This window comes from Rattus norvegicus, chromosome 17 (assembly GCF_021556685.1).
Source record: "Rattus norvegicus strain SHRSP/BbbUtx chromosome 17, alternate assembly SHRSP_T2T, whole genome shotgun sequence".
Taxonomy (NCBI): domain Eukaryota; kingdom Metazoa; phylum Chordata; class Mammalia; order Rodentia; family Muridae; genus Rattus; species Rattus norvegicus.
In genome coordinates this window covers 26,658,417-26,681,860 of record NC_141550.1, presented here as the reverse complement: position 1 = coordinate 26,681,860, position 23,444 = coordinate 26,658,417, and the positions used below count along the sequence as shown (strand labels likewise).

The 23,444-nt window shown below is 46.0% G+C and overlaps 1 long non-coding RNA gene across 2 annotated transcripts; it reads right to left on the bottom strand.

Annotated features, from left to right (window-relative positions):
* Positions 1-2,479: 2,479 nt before the first annotated feature.
* LOC148000084 (uncharacterized) lies at positions 2,480-21,629 on the bottom strand. 2 transcript variants are annotated; one of them, XR_015641242.1, is made up of 3 exons: positions 21,378-21,629; positions 21,138-21,226; positions 2,480-3,883 (listed from the first exon to the last, which is right to left on the bottom strand). It is a non-coding gene; the product is annotated as an uncharacterized LOC148000084 (long non-coding RNA). The 2 variants fall into 2 exon arrangements; XR_015641241.1 differs by lacking the exon at positions 2,480-3,883 and having other exon boundaries at positions 20,945-21,226.
* Positions 21,630-23,444: the final 1,815 nt, after the last annotated feature.

Sequence of the window (23,444 nt, the reverse complement as noted above, 5' to 3'; positions counted from 1 at the left end):
GAGAAGACCTAGGGAGGCACAAGTTTGCAACTTAGAACATTGGAGGTGAGTCACACTGAGCTCCCTGCCACTGTGGTAGTGGAGTGGAAGGAATCTGGGTTCCAGCCACACTGGACTACGTAAGCAGATGAGGATACAAACAACAAAGCCAAGGTGCATCGGGAAGGAAGAATACCCCAGTCAAAGCACGGGGCCATGGGGAGGCCCTGCAGCAAAAGGCTGTCTGTCCGCAATGGTCAGAAATGGGGCGGAGCATCAGAATCAGGCGGAGGTCTGACTGCACAGCTCATGGGGCTTTTAGCGGAGGATGGCAGGGTCAGATTTGTACTTTGAAAGCATCACTCTGGCTTCCAGAGCCTTGAAGCAACGGTGGAAGGTGGTTTGGCTGGGCTTGTCAGCCCAGTGAAGGATGCTGGTGGCTCAGCCTAGGACGCTGGGGGATGTGGAGTTAGCATAAGACCGCAGATGAGTTAGAACGAAGTAGTGAAAGGTGGCTTCGGGTTTATGACCCAAGAAGCCATAGCTCACTGCAGTTACTGTGAGGAGACACGTGGGTAGAGTAGACTTACTGGTCGGAGAGAGAAAATTCCAGGACACACAATGAGAAAAATTACCAGGTGTTAAAAACCTTTTCCTGTTTTCTGTTACAAATGGCCGTGTCGATCCTTGCACCAGACACTTACACAGCAGCCAGGGCTTCCGCTTAGACTCAGCTTCCAGCTGCTTGATTGACGGTGGCTTATGGTGAATGCTACCTGAGCTCTGACGTAAGTTGGATGTAAGTCTTTCTGCTTTCAAGTTCAAAAGGAGTTCTTAAAGACCCAGTTCACATAATACTGAGAGCAAATTTATCCTCTCTGCACGTTTGAGTATCTTCCAGGTCTTGCTCACTTAGACAGCTTTATGTGTGTTTATTATTTTACCTTTTAAAAGTACCTTCTCTTGTCTTAGCATCCAGGTTAAACCACGTGAGCTCAAGGCTAGGTCACAGCAGAATTGTTCCTGCTGGTGCTGGCCTCGTTGACCTGAGTTGGTGTCATTTGAAATACCTTGTTATGGTTTAGATCCTAAACGTCTCTCCAAGGCAGTATGCTAAAGACTTGCTCCTAGCTCCGTAGTGGCATTGCTGAGTAAGGGTAGAGCTGTGGGTGGGGCCTGGAGGCTTAGGTCACTGGGGTGTGTTCTTGCTGGAATATTGGATTCCAGTGCTTTCCTCCTCTTCCTGGCCACAGTAGCACAGCTGGCTTTCCTCACCACCTGCTTAATGTACTGTCTCGATGTGACAGGCTTCCCAAGCCAAAACGAACGCTCCTTCCTCTCATCTACTCTCAACTCAGGCACATTGCCCTACAGGCACTCACTGCCACTGGTAAACTGCTTCTACCCGGTCTTTACCACAGCCACAAGAAGTGAACACATGCCCCGTGCATTAAAAAACTCAGACTCTGGGGCTGGGGATTTAGCTCAGTGGTAGAGCGCTTACCTAGGAAGCGCAAGGCCCTGGGTTCGGTCCCCAGCTCCGAAAAAAAGAACCAAAAAAAAAAAAAAAAAAAAAAAAAAAACCTCAGACTCCACGTATGGACAAAACTAGAGAGTTTTTATGTTCAAAATGTTGATCACATTTTTGGTTTTATCTTCTTAAAACACTGTTGTCCAGTCGTGGTGACACTATAACCCCAACTCTGGGGAGGCAGAGGCAGGTGGGTCTCTGTTCCAGACCAGACTGGTCTACACAGTAAGTTCTGGCCAGCCAGGGCTACGTAGTGAGACCTTATCGCTAAATAAATAAGTCACCAGCTCAGAGAGGCCTGTCTTCCCCACTTGATTTGGTATTGTCCTCTGTCGCTGAGCACCTGCAAGCTTTATCATTCTTCCCCTGTGTTATCTTTCCATCGCTCTACCAGTGACAGAGTAACAGCAGATTGACTTGACTTCTGTATACTGTGTGTTAACTCCGTCCTCAGTTCAGAGTGTAAGCTCCAAAAGGCAGGCCTTTGTGATGTTTTGTATCCCAGCACCTGACTCGTGCTGGGATTTAGTCCGCTCCTGGTAAATGTTTAAGTGATGTTCCGTTTGCTAAGCAAAGGAGAGGACGTCATGTATGTAAGGATGGAAATAAGGAATAGATGTGGGTCAGTTTGCATCCAGGCTCGTGATAAGGTTACCTGACTACCATATAAAGTGTTCAATAGAAAATGTGAGTTCACTGATGAGTTTTTCATCCCAGTACATACGTGGATGGAAGTGGGTCAGCCCTGTCCATTGGCTTATGCTTTAGCTTGTAACATTGTTAAGGCGTCCTGAGGGCGGGATGCCAAATCTAGGTGTAAGCTCCTTCACTTGTTTTGATACGCTGCTGTGACACTGGGAAGTCACTTTCTTTTGAGGAATAGGTCATGTGTAAATGGTGGGATTTGAACCAAATGGTTACCAAAATGTTGTCTAAAATTAAGTCACTTGCAGGGTTTTCTTTTTTTTTCATTGTAGCCCAGGCTAGTTTTGAACTCCCTTCAAATGTTTCCCAAGAGTGTCATCACAACCTGTTTTACCTAAGATAGTAGGTAGGTCCTGGGATATGGACCAATAAATGAGGCAGACTAAAGTTTCGTGTCATAATAGCCAACTTTATACTCTGAGGGTTAGGAGAAGTGATGTAAGTGAAGTGTACAGTCTCAAGACCAAGCTCTGAGTGAGTGTGTGTGTGTGTGTGTGTGTGTGTGTGTGTGTGTCTAGCAAGCTGCATGAGGCAAAAACATGTTTTTCCACAGAGGCATATAAACAAGTAACACTAGCCAGCTGTGATGAATTCTGAGGTAAACTAGCGCTCTTATTGATACACCTGGGAGGAGCACAAAAGCACACTCCAAGGACAATTCCGTGCTTTTGAAGAAAATGAAGTCACAAGACTTGTTTTCTTGGAGATTTCTCAAAAGTACTCAAAATCTGCTATGATCCAACGATATTCACCCTGTTTCCGTGCTGGGGATTAAACACAGGGCTATCTGCAGGCCGTGCCAACACTGGATGAACTGAGACCATCCCTGGTCCAAAATGGTTATTTTTAAAAAAGTATCGGACCAATTTGATCTTTTTTTCTTGAGACAACAGTCTCACTGGGTCTTCCTTGTTGGTCTCCAACTCACAAAGAACCAGGTAGGTATTTTTAAAGACGTTTTAAACACCAAAGGGGCGGGTTGGACTCACTCCTTTGATTATTAGAACTAAAGTAATTGGCTGTAAAGTGCAGGTCATCCCATATGCCAGTTGCTGTTAGATGAATCAGCTTTTACTCTGCTGGTTTGTGGGAATGCTGTCAGTTGTCCTTGCAGTCATTTTGTTCCACTAGAGGGCGACACATTCTTGAGTTCTGATGATGAGCCTGATTGGCAGCAAATGCTGTGCAGGTGGGAGAGCTACAGAGGGTGCCGAGGTAGTTGAGTTCATTTCCTTGGCTTTACTTTACTCTCCCCTAGAGACCAACCTGATGATAGCACATTTAGTGCTTGCTTTCTAAAGCCCTCCCTACTTAGAACCCCCAACAGACTAGCACCTCAATCTATGCTTTGCAAAAGTCGTAACAGTTAAATAAGCCAGGTGTGGTAGGGTAGACCTCAATCTCAGCACTTTGGTGGCCAGCTAAAGTCAGACCTTGTCTCAAAACCACAACAGAAGAGGTTTCTCGCTTGGGAATAACGCACTTTTAGTATGATGTTTACAGACACAGATCCTGAACAGCCCCAGCTTCACGGTGTGGTGTGGTGTTTGTTCACTTGCTGATCCTTCGGACTTCTGGGACTCCCTTTCCTTTCCCACCTATCAAAGGGAGAGTGGGTGGAGAACTGCTTCGAGGTGTTCAGAGGCTGGAACTCACGGGGCAGACATGCTGTGTAGAAAACCACATTGAAGTAACAGGAACTTGTTAATGTTGAGTACACGTCAAATGGTATTTCCCATATGCCGGGCTGGGTATATCTCCATTAGCACTAGATTCCATATGTAGGGGCTGGCTGAAAGGCTCCATGGGTAACAGAGCCTGCTGAGCAAACCTGACAGCCTAGTTTAATCCCTGAATCCCACAGTGGAGGGAAAGAGCTGCTCCTCAAAGTTGCCCTCTGACCTCTACACATGCCTGCTCCCACACATAATATACACATAGTAATAGTTTTTAAGTAAATTCTTCATGTGGGCATTTTGTATGTACACAACCAAGAAGAAATAGCCTTTTCTTCAAAAACTCTGTATAAACCAATTATCTGTTCTTTTCATTTTTTCTTTTTTAAAAATTATTTTATTTATTATATATAAGTACACTGTCGCTGTCTTCAGACACACCAGAAGAGGGCATCAGATGTCATTACAGATGGTTGTGAGCCACCATGTGGTTGCTGGGATTTGAACTCAGGACTTTTGGAAGAGCAGTCTGATCTTAACCACTGAGCCATCTCTCCAGTCCCCTCAGTTTTTTTTTTTTTTAAATTATTCACTTTACATCCCAATAGCTGCCCCTTCTTTCAGCTTCCTCCCTCACACAGTCCCTTCCCCCCAGCCCCTTCTCTCCTCCTCTGAGAGGGTGGAGGTCCCCCTAGCTATTCCCCCCAACCCTGACATCAAATCCCTGCAGACTAGGCACATCCTCCCACTGAGCCAGACAAGGCAGCCCAGTTAGGGGACCGGGATCCACAGACAGGTCACAGCTTTAGGGACAGACTCCTACTCCAGTTGTTGGGGAACACGCATGAAGACCAAGCTACACCAAGGTCAATTCCCACACCCACATGGTGGCTTACAACCAGTTCCGGAGGATCCAGTGCCCTCTTTTGGCCTTTACAGGTGTCGTGTGCGTGTGGTGCACCAACATACTTTCAGGCATTCATACACATAAAATAAAAATCTCAGTTATTAGGAAAAAGAACATGGCTCCAAGCTTCCTGCCACTCTTCCTCCAGATACGCTGTTTCTTTTAAATGTCTTGTTTTACAAACAAAAAATCCAAAAGAAATTTTCATTCCATTCGCTAAATAAATTCCTATTAAATTTTTTTTTACGTTTTTCGATTATGAGAATAATTCCTCAGAAAGTTACACATTTAACATATGATGGGCACATTGGGGCTATCAAAACTATTTGCCTGTGAAATTGGAGAATAATGCCATCTATTACATGACACTATTAACTGAGATATATTACAGGTAATTAATTTAGCCCAGTAGATGTTTACAAAAGGAAGTAAAGAGGGCAGGGGAGATGGCTTAGTGAATAAACTGATGACCACTAAGGCATGAAGACAGGAACGTAGGTTCACCAGAACCTACATAAATGTCAGGTGGCATGGTGTAATTCCAGGCATGGAAGGTAGAAACCATTGACTAGTTTTCTGTGAAGTTAACAAGCTAGAGTCATTTGAGAAGAGGGAAATGCCCTCATTGAGAAAAAAAAAATTCTCCCGCTAGACTGTTTGTGGACCAGTCTGTAGTACATTTTCTTGATTGATGTTGGGGGACACAACTCATTGTGAGTGGTGCCACCTAGGAACTGGTGGTCCTGGGTTCTATAACAAAGCAGGCCGAGCAAGCCATGAGGAGCAAGCCAGGAAGTATTCTTCTATGGCTTCTGCTTCAGTTCCTGCCTTGAATCAGGCCTTGACTTTCTGCATAATGGGCTTTTAAGCTGTAAGAGGTTATTGGCGAAGCACCCTCCCTCCCCGAGTGACAGCAGAAACTCCCAACATTCTGGAGTACTGTCAGATAATCACCAGGGGCAGCAGGCGTGGAGTAGCGCTGGCCTAGCCTACACAAGCTGTGTGTGCCTTGTATGGCAAAGTCAGAGAAGTGGACCTGCCTAGGTCTTTGAAGCCCAGAGGGTTGAGTGGATCCCAGATGATTGAGTTTTTTACATTATTAGACTTTTTTGCTTTGGTCTGACAATAACTATACCCTGGCTTTGTTTTTGAAATAAATATCTAACTTGTGTTTTAAGTGTACAAGGATCCATAGTTGAGAAACTGTAGATGGGTTAGAGAGGCTTTGAATTGAGACTTTGAATATTTTAAAGAGATTTGAGCTCTTAAAGTACTTAGTTTTTAAAGACTGGGACTTTTTTTTTTTTTTTTTTTTTTTTTTTTGCAGAGCTGGGGACCGAACCCAGGGCCTTGCGCTTGCTAGGCAAGCGCTCTACCACTGAGCTAAATCCCCAACCCAGGACTGGGACTTTTAAAAGTTGGAATGTTTTATATCGTGATATTGATATTAACATGAGGTCTTGGGAATGCAAAGAAAAGGTAAGGTTATGGCTTAGTGAGTGACAGGTTTGTCAAGGTGACAAAGGGTCAGTTGTGTTAGCTGGTTTTCATCAACTCGACACAAAACTAAATATATCCAGGAAGGAGAAACGTTAAAAGAGAAAGTACCTCCCATAAGATTGGCCTGTAGCAAACCTGTGGGTTTTGTTTTTTTTTAAATTAGTGATTGATATGGAAGGGCCTAGGCCGTTGTGGGTGGTATCACCCTGGCCAGGGGTATTTGAGATTTACAAGAAAGTAAGCTGAGAAAGCCGTGGGGAACAAGCCAGTAAGTAGCACCCCCCACCCCCAGGCTGTGCTTTAAGTTCCTGCTCTGATTTTCTTCAAAGACGGAGGGTGCCACGGAAGTGTCCACATTGAAATGCTTTTCTCCTCAAGGTGCGTTTGATGATGACGTTTTATCACAGCAATAGAAACTCCATACCAAAGACAGGCAGGGATTCCCCGGAGCAGGCTGGGCAGCTAGCCTAAGTTACCAGTAAGCTCTGGCTTCAGTTGAGAGACCCGACCTCCATCAATACAGCAGAGACATCCCTTCTGAACCTCCTCACTCATACCTGAACATATGAACAGCATATGCTCATGCACTTCCCTCACAATAACATATGGATTCTTGTAGCCATTCTTTGGATACTTAGTGGGTTCTATTTTCTTCCACCCTTCTCTATCCTTTTCCCACTCTTTCAAACCCTAATACTAGATAGGAGAGAAAAACGGGGGTAGAGGGGAAGGGGGGGATATTATCTTTAGACTACTTTCAGCTGATTAGGGGTGTCAAGTTCCTTAGGCCAAATTAGATCGTTCCATTCAGGACGATTACACAATTATAGAAACTATCTGCAGCTGGCAAAATCATGCCCGGGTCAGAGCATGAGGCAGATCATAGTCAGGTGCTGTGGACGCTCTGAAGCAGCCCATATCCCATACCTGGGACTAAAATGAAACCATTCCTATAATACTTCTGTGTCTTTCAAGCAAACTGAACTTCTCACTGCAGTTTACTATCCTCATCTATTACTAACAGGCACGGTGCCACCTAGAATGAAGGCTGACAGAGTCTTCTTAGACTCGAAAACTGGTGACCATTTCAGAGTAGCATAGTTAAAACGATGCAGCAAGACGTCTAAGATATACAGGACACTCATTATTTTCAGTCATTAGTGTTGGTGCAGATTGTAGGAAGTCATGCTTATAATTGAAAAGTCAGGGTTTCTTTTCTCTGTATCTGTGTGTGGGAGAGTGTGAATGCGTTTAATTGGGTGGGCAGGTGAGTGGAGACGAGGTCAGTGTTGATTCACCTCTCTCTTTCTCTTATCTATCTATCTATCTATCTATCTATCTATCTATCTATCTATCTATCTATCTATCCATCCATCCATCCATCCATCCATCCATCCATCCATCCATCCATCTATCTATCTATCTATCTATCTATCTATCTATCTATCTATCTAATTTGGAGACATGGTGGTCTCTCATTGAACCCTAAGATTATTGATTCTGTTAGGGTGGCTGGACAGTGTGCTCTGGGGATTCAGCTGTCATCCACCTGCCTCAGCCTGGCCCTGGAGTTACAGGTCAGCAGCTGCACCTGTCTTTGTATTTCTGGGGACCTGAAGTTAGTTCCTTATGTACTTTGCTAACGGAGGCAACTCCATAACTTTTTTTCTCTTTCGAAGAGATGGTGTCTCACTATGTTGCTCAAGTTAGTCCTGAACTCTTGGCCTCTAATAATCCTCAGATTTCTAAGTAGGTATAACTATTTGTGTGCCACAGCCTTTTCCAGCCAGAGTAGCAGGTCTGACTTAAGAAAACTCAACTTCTGCCAGTTCCCATGGTACATACTTTTAATCCCAGGCCTTAGGAGGCAGAGGCTGGGTCTCTGTGGGTTTGAGGACAGCATGGTCTACCTAGAGAGTTGTAGGACAACCAGGGCTACCTAGAGAGATCTTGTCTCAATACCCCCTTCCCAGGAAAAAAGAAAACCCAATTCCTAGCCCACGGTCTATTCTATTATCTTTTACAGCATATAATCTGTCTTTAAAACTTTCTAAGTGGTTTGTATTAGATCAGTGTACTTAGATCTGTCAATAAAGAGGAAAGGACATAACTGTAACGGAAACCTACTAAACTGCCGGGTTGCTGGTCTCTTGAGCAAGGAGCATCCTTTGTCATGTCCCACCCGTCATCGCTCTCTCTGTAATGACACTGGCCTGGTGGTGGTGAAGCTCCGTCAGGAAGTGAAAGAGCAGGATGGACTCAGGCAGGCACAGCCTTCTGACCTCGCCCTTCATCGGGAGTGAGGACCATATGAAGGTCAAAGGGATGCCAGAGAAAGTTCAAGGCTTGACACTTGGGAAACACTGCTGATGCTGATGTCTCTAAGGAAGCCTAGGAATCTGACACAATTTCCCCCTGCAGTGTCATTTTTAGAATTAAGAGTGAGCTGGAGACATGAAGGTGACATCTGAGAGGAGGGAACCTCATGAAAGAAATGCCTCCTTGAGATCAGGATCTGGGTGAGCCCGTAAGGCATTTTCTTAATTAGTGATTGATGGAGGAGGGTCTTTCCCATTCTGGGTGGTATCATTCCTGGGCTGATGGCCCTGGGTTCTCTAGGAAATCAGGCTGAGCAAACTGTGGGAAATGAACCAGTAAGCAGCACCCTCCATGGCCTCTGCATCAGCTCCTGCCTCCAGGTTCTGGCCCTGCTCGAGGTCCTGTCCTGACTTCCTTTTATGATGAACAACGATGGGGAAGTGTAATCCAAATAAGCCCTTTCCTCCCTAACTTGCCTTTTGGACAGGACATTTCATCGCAGCCATAGAGCCCCCAAGACAGCATTCATGTATAAAATTCCCAACTGAATTGACCTTTAAATCCTTAGCACGGCCATTGGAAAAGAATGAAAATGACCTTCTCTTCTACCATGCTGCTGCTGGAAATGTTGCTCTCCAGAGCAGAGGAGCTTTCTTTACTGGTTTCCAGTTGGGGGTTGAATGCAGGACCTCATGCATGCTCACCCACTGTGTATCTCCACCATTGAGTTTTGAGACAAGTCTTGCTGTATACCCCAGGCCAGTCTTCTCATTCTGCCTCAGCCCTCCTGGTGCTGGGATTACAGGCGAGCATCACCACACCCAGCCAGGACTTCTGTTTCAATTAAGTGGCTCATTCTTGTTGAGCAAATCTTGACATGATAATGGGACCTGGAATGCTGGAAGGGGTGTGGTAGGAAGTGAAGAGAAGCAGAAAGAAGAGGGTGGAGATACCCAAAAACCGAAGCTACTGACTCCACAGTTTTCCTTGGGAACAGGCCAGACCGGGCTTCACACAGCAGGAAGAGCTGGGTCCCTCCTTGCCAGGCTTCTCAAGGTAGAGTCATTCCCCAGTTGGGGCTTGAGGCTGACTCACGATGCTTGGGGGGCCTTGTGGGCTAGGAACAGAGACCTGTGGCCCACATGTAGCAGTGGCCTTCTAACTCCTGTTCCTGCAGAGAGTGGGTTGTGGGGCAGAGTCAAGCACAGGACTCTGGGTTTGGGGTCCCCAAGTTCCTTTAGCTTAAGCTGGTTGCTACCAGGACAAGGAAAGGTCTTGATCAGGGACCTTGTTGTCTGGGGTAGTTTGTTTGTTTGTTTGTTTGTTTTGCTTTTGTCTGCTGGCCTGTGGAGATATACACAGCTGGAATGAAGGAGAAAATCAGGCCCTTGGCCCTCTGTGGAAAGCCCAGCTCTGCTTAGGGGCCCCACTTCCCGTGACTAGGGGCCCCACTTCCTGTGACTAGGGGTCCCACTTCCTGTGACTAGGGGCCTTTTCCCTATGGTTGCTTTGCTGCCTGCCTGCTTCTCTTCCCTTCTTTCCTTCCGTTCTTCCTTTTTCTAGACAGGGTTTCTCTGTAGATCCTGGAATTCACTCTGTAGGCCAGGCTTGTCTCAAACTCACAGAGATCCGCTTGCCTCTGCCTCCTGAGTGCTAGGATTACAGTGTGTGCCACTGCAGCCTGTTACTGCTGCCTTTCTATTTTATGAACATCTGTGGTCATTCTTCAGTTCCCACCTGGGGACTGATTCAGGATTCTATAGACATTTAAATGCTTATATTCCTTCAATAAAATTGTACAGTATTTGCACAGAACCTTCACTTATCTACCTGTGAACTTTAATCTCTACATCATTTATAACATCTAATACCATGAAAGTGCGTTGTGAATACTGTGAGGCCGCTTATTTAGGGAATAGCTATAAGAAAAAAGTCTATACGTTTGGCGTAGGCCTAACAATAGCACCCACATGAGACATAGGGTGCACAGCGGGGTAAGAGTGAGGGCTGCGGGGTTGGGGATTTAGCTCAGTGGTAGAGCGCTTGCCTAGCAAGCGCAAGGCCCTGGGCTCTGTCCCCAGCTCCGGGAAAAAAAAGAAAAAAAAAAAAAGAGTGAGGGCTGGAGAGAGAGATGTGGAAGAGGTGGGTGGCCACGGGAGAGTACGCCATGTGCCAATACATTTGTGTGGATTCAGCTTAGTATTTACAGGGCAGCAAATTAAAATGTTGCTGTTTAGAACTTTCTAGAATTCTTTTTTTTTTTTTCTGATTCACTTCATTTCAACCATGTGACCTCTGGGGATTTGAACTCTGGTTGTCCACTTTGGTGGCAAGGGCTGTACTCGCTGAGCCATCTCACTGGCCCCTTTCTGAATATTTTTGATCCATGACTGGTTAGATCTACAGATACAAAGCGTGTGGGTTCAGAAAGCCAACTGTGAGCTTTATGTTTGTAGCCTTGGGCTTCTGTCCAGGGAAGAGTGCGCCTATCCTAAGGAATAAGTGGTCCTGGCTGGATTTAGCCTCTGAGCATCTCTAAATGCCTTTGGCCTTGAGGATTTGGCCGAATGGAATGAAGTGAGTGCTCCTGCCTCTGAATGCTGGACAGGACACAGAGATTGACTCCTGGGGAGGCGTCATTCTACAGTGAGAGGACAAAATATCCAAAGGTGTCCCAAAGGGAACCATCAGTTTTCTGGCTGCTACAAGGCAGTCCAGGGACAGGATTTCAGAAATCTAAAAAAAAATGGGGTGGCAAGATGGCTCACCATGGAGCCTGGAGAGATGGCTCAGCAGTTAAGCGAGAGCACTTGTGTGTGCAGAAGACCTGGGTTCAATTGCCTGTACTCACATGGTGGGTCACCACTATCTGTAAGCCCAGTTCGAGGGAATCCAACAGGCACACACATAGTACATATATATGCATGGAGGCAAAACATTCAAACCCATAAAGTAAAAAAAACATCTTAAGAAAGAATAAGATGGCTCAGCAGGTAAAGGCACTGTCCCCAAGCCTGGGGCTGTGACTTTGAGCCCCAGAACCCACATGGTGGAAGGACAAGTTATCTTCCTACTACCACTTGAATGCTCCAGCTCCACAAACAAAATGTAGCTTTAAACATCTGAATGCTGGCTGGAGAGATGGCTCAGTGGTTAAGAGCACCGACTGCTCTTCCAGGGGTCCTGAGTTCAAATCACATGGTGACTCACAACCATCTGTAGTGAGATCTGATGCCCTCTTCCAGTGTGTCTGAAGACAGCTATAGTGTACTCATAATAAACAAATGAACAAACAAGTAAACTAATAAAGGACAACTCTCTCTGGGGCAGGGCAAGTGCATAAGACACCTGAGCCGATTGTATATGGGGGCTTGAAATTCCAGCAGCTTCTCTACTCCATCCATAAAGGAGGCTCTGTCTTACCTCAGTGGGCAGTCTCTGACACAGTCACTTCCTTAGGAGCATACTCCTCCTCTAGGGAGAGCTTTGTGCCAACCTCTGTTGGTATCTGACCTAGCCCAGGAGGTCTTGCTCACAATACAGCGTTTCGAAGTGGGAAAGAACTGCTCAGCCTCAAACGCTGCGGTGGAGATCAGGTGTGGGTAAGTGTGGGCCTGCAATCACATGACAAAGTGGTGGAGGCCAGCCTGGTCATGTGAACAAGTTGGCCAGCATCCATTACATCCCTGCGGCCTGGAGGAAATCAAACTGTCTATGTTTATCAAAGTCAGGAAAGAATCCACAACCTCACACCTCTGGTGGCCTGAGAGCGTGGCTGGGTAAGGATCTGGGGTGATTGGGTTTGGTGATCTGGTCCCATGAGCTGCGTTCCCTCTTATTATATCACCTCTACAGAGTCAAAATAAACAGTGCCCCCTCTTTCAACTTTAGCAGGAGCCCCCAACAGTTCAGAGCCTGACCCAATGATTCATGATCCCTTGTTCAAACAACTAACTCCTAACGGTCCTGACCCTTTATCTCTAAGGCCAGGCTCTGGGCACTGTAAGATTTATTACCTCAAGATGTGGACTGTCCTCCTGAACTCTGTTCAGATAGGACCCTGCTCAAGGGTGGCTGGTTTCTCTTAGCTTTCAGAAAAGGAGCCTCTCTCCCTCAGGGGCCAAATTTCTCTTTTTCCCCCACCTCAGAATTTGTTTGCTGTGTTTGCCCTCTGCGTCCACAGAATCTATTTATCGAAATTTTTATCTAAACTCTGGCCCTGTAAGTTTGTCAACCATCCATTTGAGTTGTTTCTGACAGACAAGCTCCTCGATTCGTGAAGGGAAGATGACCTATCCAGGCCACAGCCTGATTAGTTCCAGCACAGGCAACTGAAATAGCCTGTCACTTGTGCCTTAGATGTAGTACAACATCATGTCTGCTGGTTTGTCAGGGTCTTCCTCTGTGACAGGGAGCTCCAGGATGAGTGGAACAAGACAGCAGTGGCTGTTACAACCCCACCTCAGTTCTGAGGACAAGAGCACCCTGTCCTTCTCCTAGAGGGTTCTGTGCTGCCCCAGGGCCAGTTGTGGGTTAACCTATGCAGCAGAAAGAGCCTTAGCCTCCTTGAGCTCATTGAGCTCGTGTGCACATGAGTGTGCGTACACACACACACACACACACACACACACACAATCTATCTATCTATCTATCTATCTATCTATCTATCTATCTATCTATCTATCTATCTATCTACCTACCTACTTGAGGCACAGTTTCACAATGTAGCCCTGGTTATCCTGGAGCTCTATGTAAATAAGGCTGGCCTTGAACTCGTAGAGATCTGGCTGCTTCTGCCTCCTGAGTATTGGGATCTTTGTTTTTTAAGTGGTAAAAATGAACGACATTATGAAATGCCACCTGTTACTTCCTTGATGTTTTTTCTTGGGCTTGATGGATGAACCTTTCATGAGGTTCCCCCCTTCAGTATTGAGGAGTGCAGAGGCTACAAATCTCCTGTGTTCTTGGGACCCCTCTCCCCAAGCATCCTTCAAGAGCCTCATACCAGCTGGTGTTATAGGTGTGGTTGTGAGCCACGTTGTGAACCTGTGCCCTTTGTAAGAAGAGCAAGTCCTCCTGATCACTGAGTCATCTCTCCAGGACACCGACTCCCTCCCGTCCCCACCCCTTCCCACCCCTCGACATAACTTTGGTGCTAAATAGACTTATTACCTTAGAGACCTCTTTTTCCACCCACCCCCCCACCAAAAGGAAAATAGCTTAAAGATAGCCCCCAAGACCAGCAAATAGCTAACAAGAACCAGCCAGGTTGGCCTGGTGATACAGACTCATGACCCTGAGTTATTCAGAAGACTGAAGTGGATGGATCACAATTTCAAAGTCTACAAGGTCTGTATAGGAAGCCTGAGGTCAAGCATGAGTAACTTTGGAGACTGTCTCAAATGTAAAAACAGACACATGGCTAGGATGTAGGTCCGTGTAGCTCTGTGGCCGATTGCCTGCCTGACATGTGCAAAGGCTGGGGTGGGGAGACAAGTAAGGATGGGAGTGGGGAGGATATAAGGAAGGGAGGAGCAGCCTGGCATAGTAGTCACTCCCAGGAGGACTGAGAGTTTGAGGCTGGCCTGGAGTTATACATAGCTAAGTTCCCTCCTTAATGGTAGCTTTATATTCCATTAATTCCTTCTCAAGATATCCTAAATATTAATTATCTTAATATTATCTCATGCCTATCAGTTGTATACTTTAAGGAGCTATACTAATATGCATTAACCCCTGTACTTAATGTCATGTGGAGAATAAGACATGCATACACACCCACATGGACGCACATACACACACACACACACACACACACACACACACACACACACACAAATCTGACCTGCTCCATTGTGTGGTACAGTGTATGCATAGATGTGTGTAGAGGGGAGAACCATGCCTTTTCCCACTCCTAGAGCAGCAGGCCTTTTCAACTGTAGAGTCATGGAGTTCTTTCGTTCCCTTGCCTGTCTTTCAGGAGTATTTGTCTTAATTAAAAAGTTCCACTTGGCATATCTTCATTCTACTTAGTAAGTTGTTTTTCTACAGGACATTTTCTTCAAGTGTACTGTGTCCTTTGACCATTGTCACCACACCCCCGTCTCTTCTGCCTTCCCTCCTCTTTCCCATTCTACAACTCTCTGCTTTCCTCGGTCTCCCTTTTTGTTATTTAGCCTGAAGCTCGGAGACTGGGAGATCCTCCTGCCTCAGCCTTCTTAGTGTTGAGCTTACAGGTGCACACATCACCAGACCCAGCTTTCTTTTACTTAAGGATCCATCACTTACTGTGCATATAGGGAAAACACAGTTTTGTTTTCTCCTTGTGGTTTTGGTTTTTTGAGACTGGGTCTCATGTAGCCCAAGCTGGCCTCAAACTCTTTGTGTAGCAGAGGCTAACCTTAAACTCCTGATTCTCCTTGCCTCTATCTCTCATGTGCTGGGATTACAGGTGTGTTTTTGTGCTACCATACCTTGTTTCTGATATTTATAAATATATTTTCCTATTAATATCATTTTAATATTTTTAAATGTGTTTAATTTTTTGTTTGAGGATATCATAAATGTACATAATACATTTTGATCAAATCCATCCCCCTTTCTTCCCCTCCAATTTCTTTAAGATCCCACCCACAGCTTTCTCCTCCCAACTTCAAGTGCTCTTTTTTTTTTTTTCCGGAGCTGGGGACCGAACCCAGGGCCTTGTGCTTCCTAGGCAAGCGCTCTACCACTGAGCTAAATCCCCAACCCTCAAGTGCTCTTTTTATTTTTATTTTTTTTTAATTTTCAACACCAAAATAAAAGAATAAATTTATAGCTACTAGTAAGGTAATGAGCTATGAAATTAATTCTTTCTAGTATTGCTTTGAAAATATACCTCTAGGCTATTAAAAGAAATTCCAACACCATCCCAAGGCATTGTTTAATGTGGAATCTTCAGTCATCATCTACAGTCGGCTTAATGGTCACTCCTCTTCTTATCTGACCCCAACCAATTAAACGCCAGTGTTTTTCAACTCTTCTGCTAAGGGCAATTTTTTCTCCTACTTCTGTAAGTGCTCTTTTTAAACAAACAAACAAACAAACAAACAAACCCCAAAACTAAGTGAATCACTGAGTGCTGCCTGTATTAGGTATCTGCTGGAGCATGGGCAGCCAGTCTGTCAGGCCTAATCCTTTAATTTTTTTTTTTTAAAGATTTAAAAGATCTTTTCTCCAGACATACCAGAAGAGAGCATCAGATTCCATTACAGATGATTGTGAGCCACCATGTGGTTGCTGGGATTTGAACTCAGGACCTCTGGAAGAGCAGTCAGTGCTCCTAACCACTGAGCCATCTCTCCAGTCCCAGGCCTAATCCTTAAAGAAAACTCTCTCTCCCTATTCCAATAGCCATCAGTTGCTAGTAACCCTCAGCTAGGGGCAGGGCTCCATGATCCCTTCCCCATCCATACAGGGATTTTGCTTGGTCAAATTTAAAAAAAAATTTAATTTTACTTACTTTTGGTTTTCCAAGACAGTTTCTCTGTCTAGCCTGGCTGTCCTGGAACTCACTCTTTGGTCCAGGCTAGCCGTAAACTCAGAGATCCACCTGCCTCTGCTGGGAGTAAGATATGAGCCGCCATGCCTGGTTCTGGTTGGATGTTGTACAGTCACAGACTATGGGAGTTCACATGTACTCGGGCTCCATCACAGCCAGCAGATATGGTCTCATTGCAAGTATTCACTACCTCTGTCCCTGACAACCGTCCTCCTCAAGGGTCTCTGGGCTCTTGGGGAAGGGGATGCTATACAGATGCCTACTCCGCCCAGATCCCAGCCCCATCAGAGTAGTTTCTTTTCGCAGAAGGTGGCAGTCAGTACAGAGGCCCACACTGGTCAGTGTGCAGGGAATTAAAATGCTTCCGAAATATGCAGTTGTTACTCTTATGCTTTTCCTCATAACTATCTGGAGCTTAAGGTATTGAAACAGATACAATTTTGGGGGGTTTGGTTGTTTCATTGGTTGGTTTGGTTTTTTGAGGCAGGGTCCCTCTGTGTAGCACTGGCTGTCTTGGAACTCACTCTGTAGACCAGGTTGGCCTTAAATTCATAAAGATCCACCTGCCTCTGCCTTTTGAGTGCCAGGATTAAAGGTGCATATCATCACCACCAGGCCTTTTCTTTCTTTCTTCCTTCCTTCCTCTTCCTCCCTCTCTTCCTCTTCTCCCCTTTCTCCTCTTCCTCTTCCTCCTCCTTCTTTTTGGTAGTGGTGGTATTGGGTACTAAACTTAGGACTTCATGTGTGTTAGATAAGCATTGTACTACACCAAGCTCTATTTCCCATTCTAAAAAAATAAATAAAAAATTTTATTTATTTAAAATTTTTATGTGTTAGTGCTCTGCCTGAATGTATCTGTGTGTGCTGTGGGCATGATTGGTGTCCTCAGAGGTCAGAGTGGATATCATATCCCCTAGAACTGGAGTTACAGATGATGGTGAACCACCATGTAGGTGCTAGGAATTGAACCCAGTTCCTTGGCAAGCAACACGTGCTCTGTACTGTTAAGCCATCTCTCCAGCTCCTAAAAAACACATTTAAATGAACTCTTAAAAATTTTAAAACCTGCTATCTTGACTCACTTGTTTGAGGCCCTGGTAGTTCGTTCCTCTTTCTTATGCTAGAGTAGATTCTAGAAGTGATTTTCTTTCTTTTTTCTTTTTTTTTAAAGATTTATTTGTTTATTTTATGTGAGTACACTGTCACTCTCTTCAGACACACCAGAAGAGGTGTTGAATCCCATTACAGATGGTTGTGAGCACCATGTGGTTGCTGGGAATTGAACTCAGGACCCCTGGAAGAGCAGTCAGTGTTCTTAACTGCTGAGCCATCTCTCCAGCCCTAGAAGTTATTTTCTTGCTGCAGCATCCGATTTGCTTCAAGTTGCTTCGCTTCCTTCCTTTCAGTAACTGGCATTAGAAACCTTGTCAAAGGTGGGCTAAGCAATGTGGGCCCGCTCCAAATTCAGAACGGGGATGAAGCCCCAAATTAGGACCTTTGAGAACATGATCAGGAGTGTGGGCCAAGGACCCCCACTGAAGGTAACAGGAATTAATTGCCCCTACTCCCAGTAGAATTTTCCTTCCAAGTCCCTAAGTCTAAGTCTTTGATTTCTCCTAGCCTGGCTGGTATGTGTGTCGGTCCCCACCACACAGAGTCCTGCTTGATGAAAGTGAAAGGTGAAACTTTACCATCTCATTCTGCTGATCGAGCATCCAGCCAGTTGCCTTCTCTGTCATGAGCATCTTCTCACCTCCCTCTCTGCCTGGGGACACCCCAGCCTAAGGATCCCTTGTCCCACCCTCCCCTCACTATGGGCTTCTGTGGCCTTGGGGTAGGGCTGATCCCAGAGTTAACCTCTTCTCCAGAAATTTGTTATCTATCCTCTTTAGGTAGCAAGTCACTCTCGCCTTGGTTTCAGGGGTGCCTACTGTCCCCATTCCTGAGTCCTTAAGGACTCTGAAGTATAAGCCTGTGTAAGCCAGCTTCCTCCAGTTGTGATAGCATTCACCTGAGCCCTGCACTACAGCGCTGTCTGCCTAGATCTAGCATTTGGAGGCTTTCCCCCTCATGTTTTACCCCTTGTCCTTGTAGGAGTCAATTTTGCTTTTGGTATTCCTGCAGGAAAATCAGACATGCTTGTCGCTCTTATCTTTACGCAGAACGACATCAGGACTGTTCAGATACAGACGTTGCAGAAATGACTAGAAATATTTGATTGTGTTTCAGAGTGCTCTTAGAAGAAAGGAAGTTTCAAAATATAATTAGATAACTGTCTAATTCTTTTTATCTCTGCCCAGAAGGCAGGTGGGATAGTTTTCTGCCCTTGTAGCTTTTTCTGACTTGTCCCTTCTCTCTCACACACACTGATGAGGCTTCAGGGATTGAACAGATTGACACTTATAACAGCGAGAAGCAAGAGTCACTAGAGGACAGGGCCCCTTGATTGGGAAAAGGACCAGAAGAATTCTTTGATTGGCCTCGTTTCCAGTACATAGGGATGGGGGTGGGGTTGGGTGTAGGCTGGTGGCATAGCATGTGCTTAGCGTGCACAAAGCCCCAGGTTCAAACCCCAGCACCAGTTGTCAGCAGATGATGATACCAAAAACCAAAGGAGGCTGCAACTCCTGGTCTGCTGTCTAACGGAATCATCATACACAGCATCCCTTGTTTGACCCCTACCCCTTCCCTGAGGACTCCATTGTTTTGAGAGTCCTAGGAAGAATAACCCAGGAATAACGGAGTACGGGCTTATATTTCAGGCAGAATAAAAAAAGTTCCTGGGCTTTCAGGATTTTTAAAACTTTCAGAAACTATAATTATTTCTAACAAATTACTGTCTCAAAAAATTCTGTCGAAATGATGACTTATCTCAAGTTTATTGGTGTCATCTACTTAATATATGTATTTATTGTCATAATATTTATGTCTCAGCCCTATGGGAAAAGCTGATGTCTCTTAGGAGGTTAACCTGTGCCTTAGCTAAAAAGAGAGAACTCTTTTTAAAGACACAGGATGTGGGCGCATAGCTCTGTGGAATTGTGTGCACAGCATGTGAGAGGCATTAATCCCAACCACATTCCTAAAGAGAAAGAGAAGAAAAGGTGGTTTAGACAAAGTTTCCAAGCTACAGAGGAAGAAGCCCAAAGAGGAGGGAATTGGTTTTCCCTCTAAGACAACACATAAGTCATCAGCAAGACAGAGATCATCCAGACATCAGGTTAGTGTCTGCAGAAAAAGGATGTTACCGTGAAGGAAGGAAGCCCTTCTGTCTGAGGAGGGTGTGTGCCAAGGCCGAGGTCCTATGAAGAAATCTGAAGGTGAGTGAGGCTTCAGGTAAGTGATTTTGAAAATAGTGGGACTGACCAGGACTAGCAGCATTAGTCTCCCCAGACATACTGATTTAGTGGTTGGGATTTCCAACTGTCTGCTTTCAAAGCAGTTCCCAAGTGTATGGACTGGGTTTAGAAACCATTATTCCAGGCCAGTGCAGGTCTAGGATCTCAGGAGGGATCTCAGGAGTGAGACAGTGCAGTCAGACTAATGCAGTATCAGCCATGTAGCCGGAATGTGAAGCTGGAAGGGAAGGCGGAATGAAACCAGGAGACTGTTTAGAGGCTGACCCGGGAGTCTGTGGTGAGCCTGTTTCTTTCCCTCCACCCCTCAAAGTGGCCATAAAAAGGAAGACAAATTACTTGGAAGAGGCTTTTATCTTTAGCTTGAAATCAGGGTAAACAGGCTCAATCTATCTCAGATAAGCAGGATTTGGGTTTAGAGAAAGCATGCACTTTGGACGAGTGTGTAAATGGGTATGGATAGTTGAAGGTTTAGGCCTCCCTGAATGAGGAGAAGTCACCTGACAAATAAGTGACCGGCCCAGCGAGGTGGGGATGGAGATGGGAAGAGGGCCATGTTGCTTACCTTAAAGCAAGAACAACAGACATGGCGGTAGACCAAGGCCATGGAGTCAGAATGGTGCAAGAGCTATTTTCTGGTACGCCTGAAGCTCTGGGTTCAGTTCCCAGCAACACAAAAATAAGACAAAGCAAACAAGGAGTGTTTGGTTTATGATTGGACAAGGGATTGAGGCACATATTTGACATAACAGAGCAAACCTGGCCTCCAGGTTCTCCCAGCATCCCTCAGTCCCTACCTGGCATACTCTGCTCGAAACCTAGAACTTTCCAGCTCAGGAGTTGGGCTGCCTTTCCCCCAGAGGCTCCTCCCTATATAATCCAGACATTTTGCGCTCTCTCTCTCTCTCCCTCTCCTCCCTCCCTTCATTCCTCTCCCTCTCTCTCCCCCCACCTCTGCACTCTTTCTCCTCTTCCTCACCCCTCCCCAAGGCCAGTGAACTCCTCACCGCAGAGCAGCTTCCCATTTGAGTTGGATCATTTCACCGGTGATGGTGGAGAAATAACATACCAAGGAGAAAGGAAGAAAGACAGATGGACAGACAAGAAGCAAACAAGAAAAGAAAAGAAAAACACCAACACAAAACAAATCCTTTCCCAGGCTCATATCTGTAATCCCAGTTCTTAGAAGTGGGAGGCAGGAGGATGGAGTTTCGGAGGCCAGCCTGGGCTACACAGAACAATAAAGCCAGCAAGTGGGAGGGGGTGCAAAAAGGGAACGCCCACTGCCCCTCAGACAGTAAGTACACCTTAAACAAGCAGAGCGTGTGGTCAAGCAGGCCGAGCAGCCTTCTCCACTGAGCGCTGCCTCCCATCCTGCCCTGCGTCTTGAGAGCCGACAGTTCTAAGTCCCGGAAAAAAGTGGGGAGGGAGTCAAACTGTGGATCTCCTTTAATTATTTGTAATCTCCTCGAGGATTTCATTGGTGCTCACCAGCACCCTCCCATCCCCAAGAGACAAAGGCGTGAGGGTGCTCCGGGCTTGGGTGTGGCTCCAGCAGGTATAATTGCTGAGTGAGGAGCTTTAGTGTCCCTGAGAGCCAGTTGGAGGAGCCGGGCCACCTTACCCTTCAGGCGGACGCCAGCTCAGTTCTGCGTTATGCATTTCTTCTGATTTTTGTAGTACACGCCCAGTACGCAAAGATTGTTCTAGATGCTGCAAAAAAGGACGAACACATTTAATAAAGAGAAAAAGAGGGGGAGGGACTTCCCCTCATTCTGTGCTCTCTATTGCCTGTAGTTTTTGTTTGTTTTCATTGTAAGGAGACACCACATATGTATTAAAGGCGATCAGAGGCCCCTCTTACCAGGTAAGCTATATTCCGTATTCATATGCACTCTCCCTCCCCGAGCCAGCAAGATTCAGCCATTTTCCTGTGAAGAGCTCAGTCTCCTTTTGGAGGCCATGAATTAAGCTGACCAGCATTTCTGAGAAGTGGGAAACTTGGAGGGCTCTTTTATGAACAGGTCACAAGGCTCCATGACTATCTTCATTCACGATTATTCACTCAGCAGATATTTTTATTGACTGCCTACTCTGTACAAACCAGTGCTTATGAAACTCTGCCCTGCCCACAGGAACAGCGCATCCAGCTCTGGGGCAAGCCGAAGCATGCGTGCTCCACTGAAAGCATGCGCTTGCAAGCACAAGGCCCTTATTTGCTAAATGAAACGCAGAAGAGCCCATGTTCCCCAGGCCTGCTCACCCGGGTCTGTGTGACGTGCGAAGGCTCTGAGCTGCGGAGCGATAACGACATAGGCTAGATCATAGTCTGTCTCCCCAGGAAGCTGGGTCTCTCAGCAATACAGTTGGAACTAGTAGTCTCCTTTGGCCACCCCCTAACAGTGGCCCACCTTGCCCCCTGCAGTCCACTCTGCTTCCTGCTCTATTCACTGTGAGCCACTACCATGAGCTGTGTCACTGTGAAGTTCCGGCTCTTGGCACCTGAAGGGGACTTTGTAAATCTCTGTTGATTAAGGAACCGAGGAGCACTCTGGACAAAGAGTAGCGAGTATGGACCCAGAATGCGCCTGGGGTGTTCAGAGGAGTGTAGATAACTTGTCAGACTGGAATCTGGCATACGGAGGATCCTGGGATGTGTGGGAGGACCTTGGAATGTGTGGGAGGACCCTGGGAAGGCAAACACGGTCTAACCGTGGCACATCCTATATCCTTAAAAGTAGCACCAGGAGACAAGGAATGCAGATGGGGACTGCAGAGGCAGGAAAGCAGGAAGGTATTAGTACGGATCTGGGTCAGGGTACAGGGTGGGTTAGATAAAGCAAGGTGAGGAGAGGGGACGCCTCAGTGAGAACCAGTGTCACCCTACCAGAGTGGAAATGCAAAAGATGCATTTAGAAAAGACAGTGTCGCTTGCCTAGGAAGCGCAAGGCCCTGGGTTCGGTCCCCAGCTCCGAAAAAAAGAACCAAAAAAAAAAAAAAAAAAAAAAAAAGAAAAGACAGTGTCTTTGTTCTTCCACTAAAGACATTCTGATAAGATAGAAGGAGGATGTGTATAATTTAAAAACCCAAGGAAGGTGGCTGTTGTAGATCGCAGCATAATCTCAGCCCTTGAGAAGCTGCTCACCCGGGTCTGTGTGACGTGCAAAGGCTCTGAGCTGCGGAGCGATAACGACATAGGCTAGATCATAGTCTGTCTCCCCAGGAAGCTGGGTCTCTCAGCAATACAGTTGGAACTAGTAGTCTCCTTTGGTCACCCCCTAACAGTGGCCCACCTTGCCCCCTGCAGTCCACTCTGCTTCCTGCTCTATTCACTGTGAGCCACTACCATGAGCTGTGTCACTGTGAAGTTCTGGCTCTTGGCACCTGAAGGGGATCCCTGGAGGATCTAAGCATGTCTGAGGCCAGCCTGGGCTACAGTGGGAGACTTTATCTCAAAACCAAATCAAACAACAAACAAACAACCCCCTCCCCAAAGAAAACTTCCAGCCGAAGGTCAATTAAAAAAATCTGAATGTGATGGCCATGATAGTGAAAACCTTTAGTCCCAGCTCTCAGGAGGCAGAGACAGGTAGATTTCTGAGTTTGAGGCCAGACCTATCTATGTAATGAGCTCCAGACTAGCCAGGACTGTATCATAAGATCCTCTAAAATAATTAAATAAAAAAGACATCTAAGTTTCATTTGGCTGCGGCTGAATAGCTTCAGTTTCTGAGAAGAATCGGCCTGTGCCTCTGACCTTAAGCCCGCTCTGCAGTGTGGCTGGGAGTCTCTCTGGACGTACATGCAGGGGACAGGAGAAGAGTGGACGCTCTCACTGGGGGGCTGAGAATTCACTTTGGTTTATAAGATCTCCAGGAGGATACATGAGTGGTATGCATGTGTGCACATGTGTATTTACCTGTGCATATGT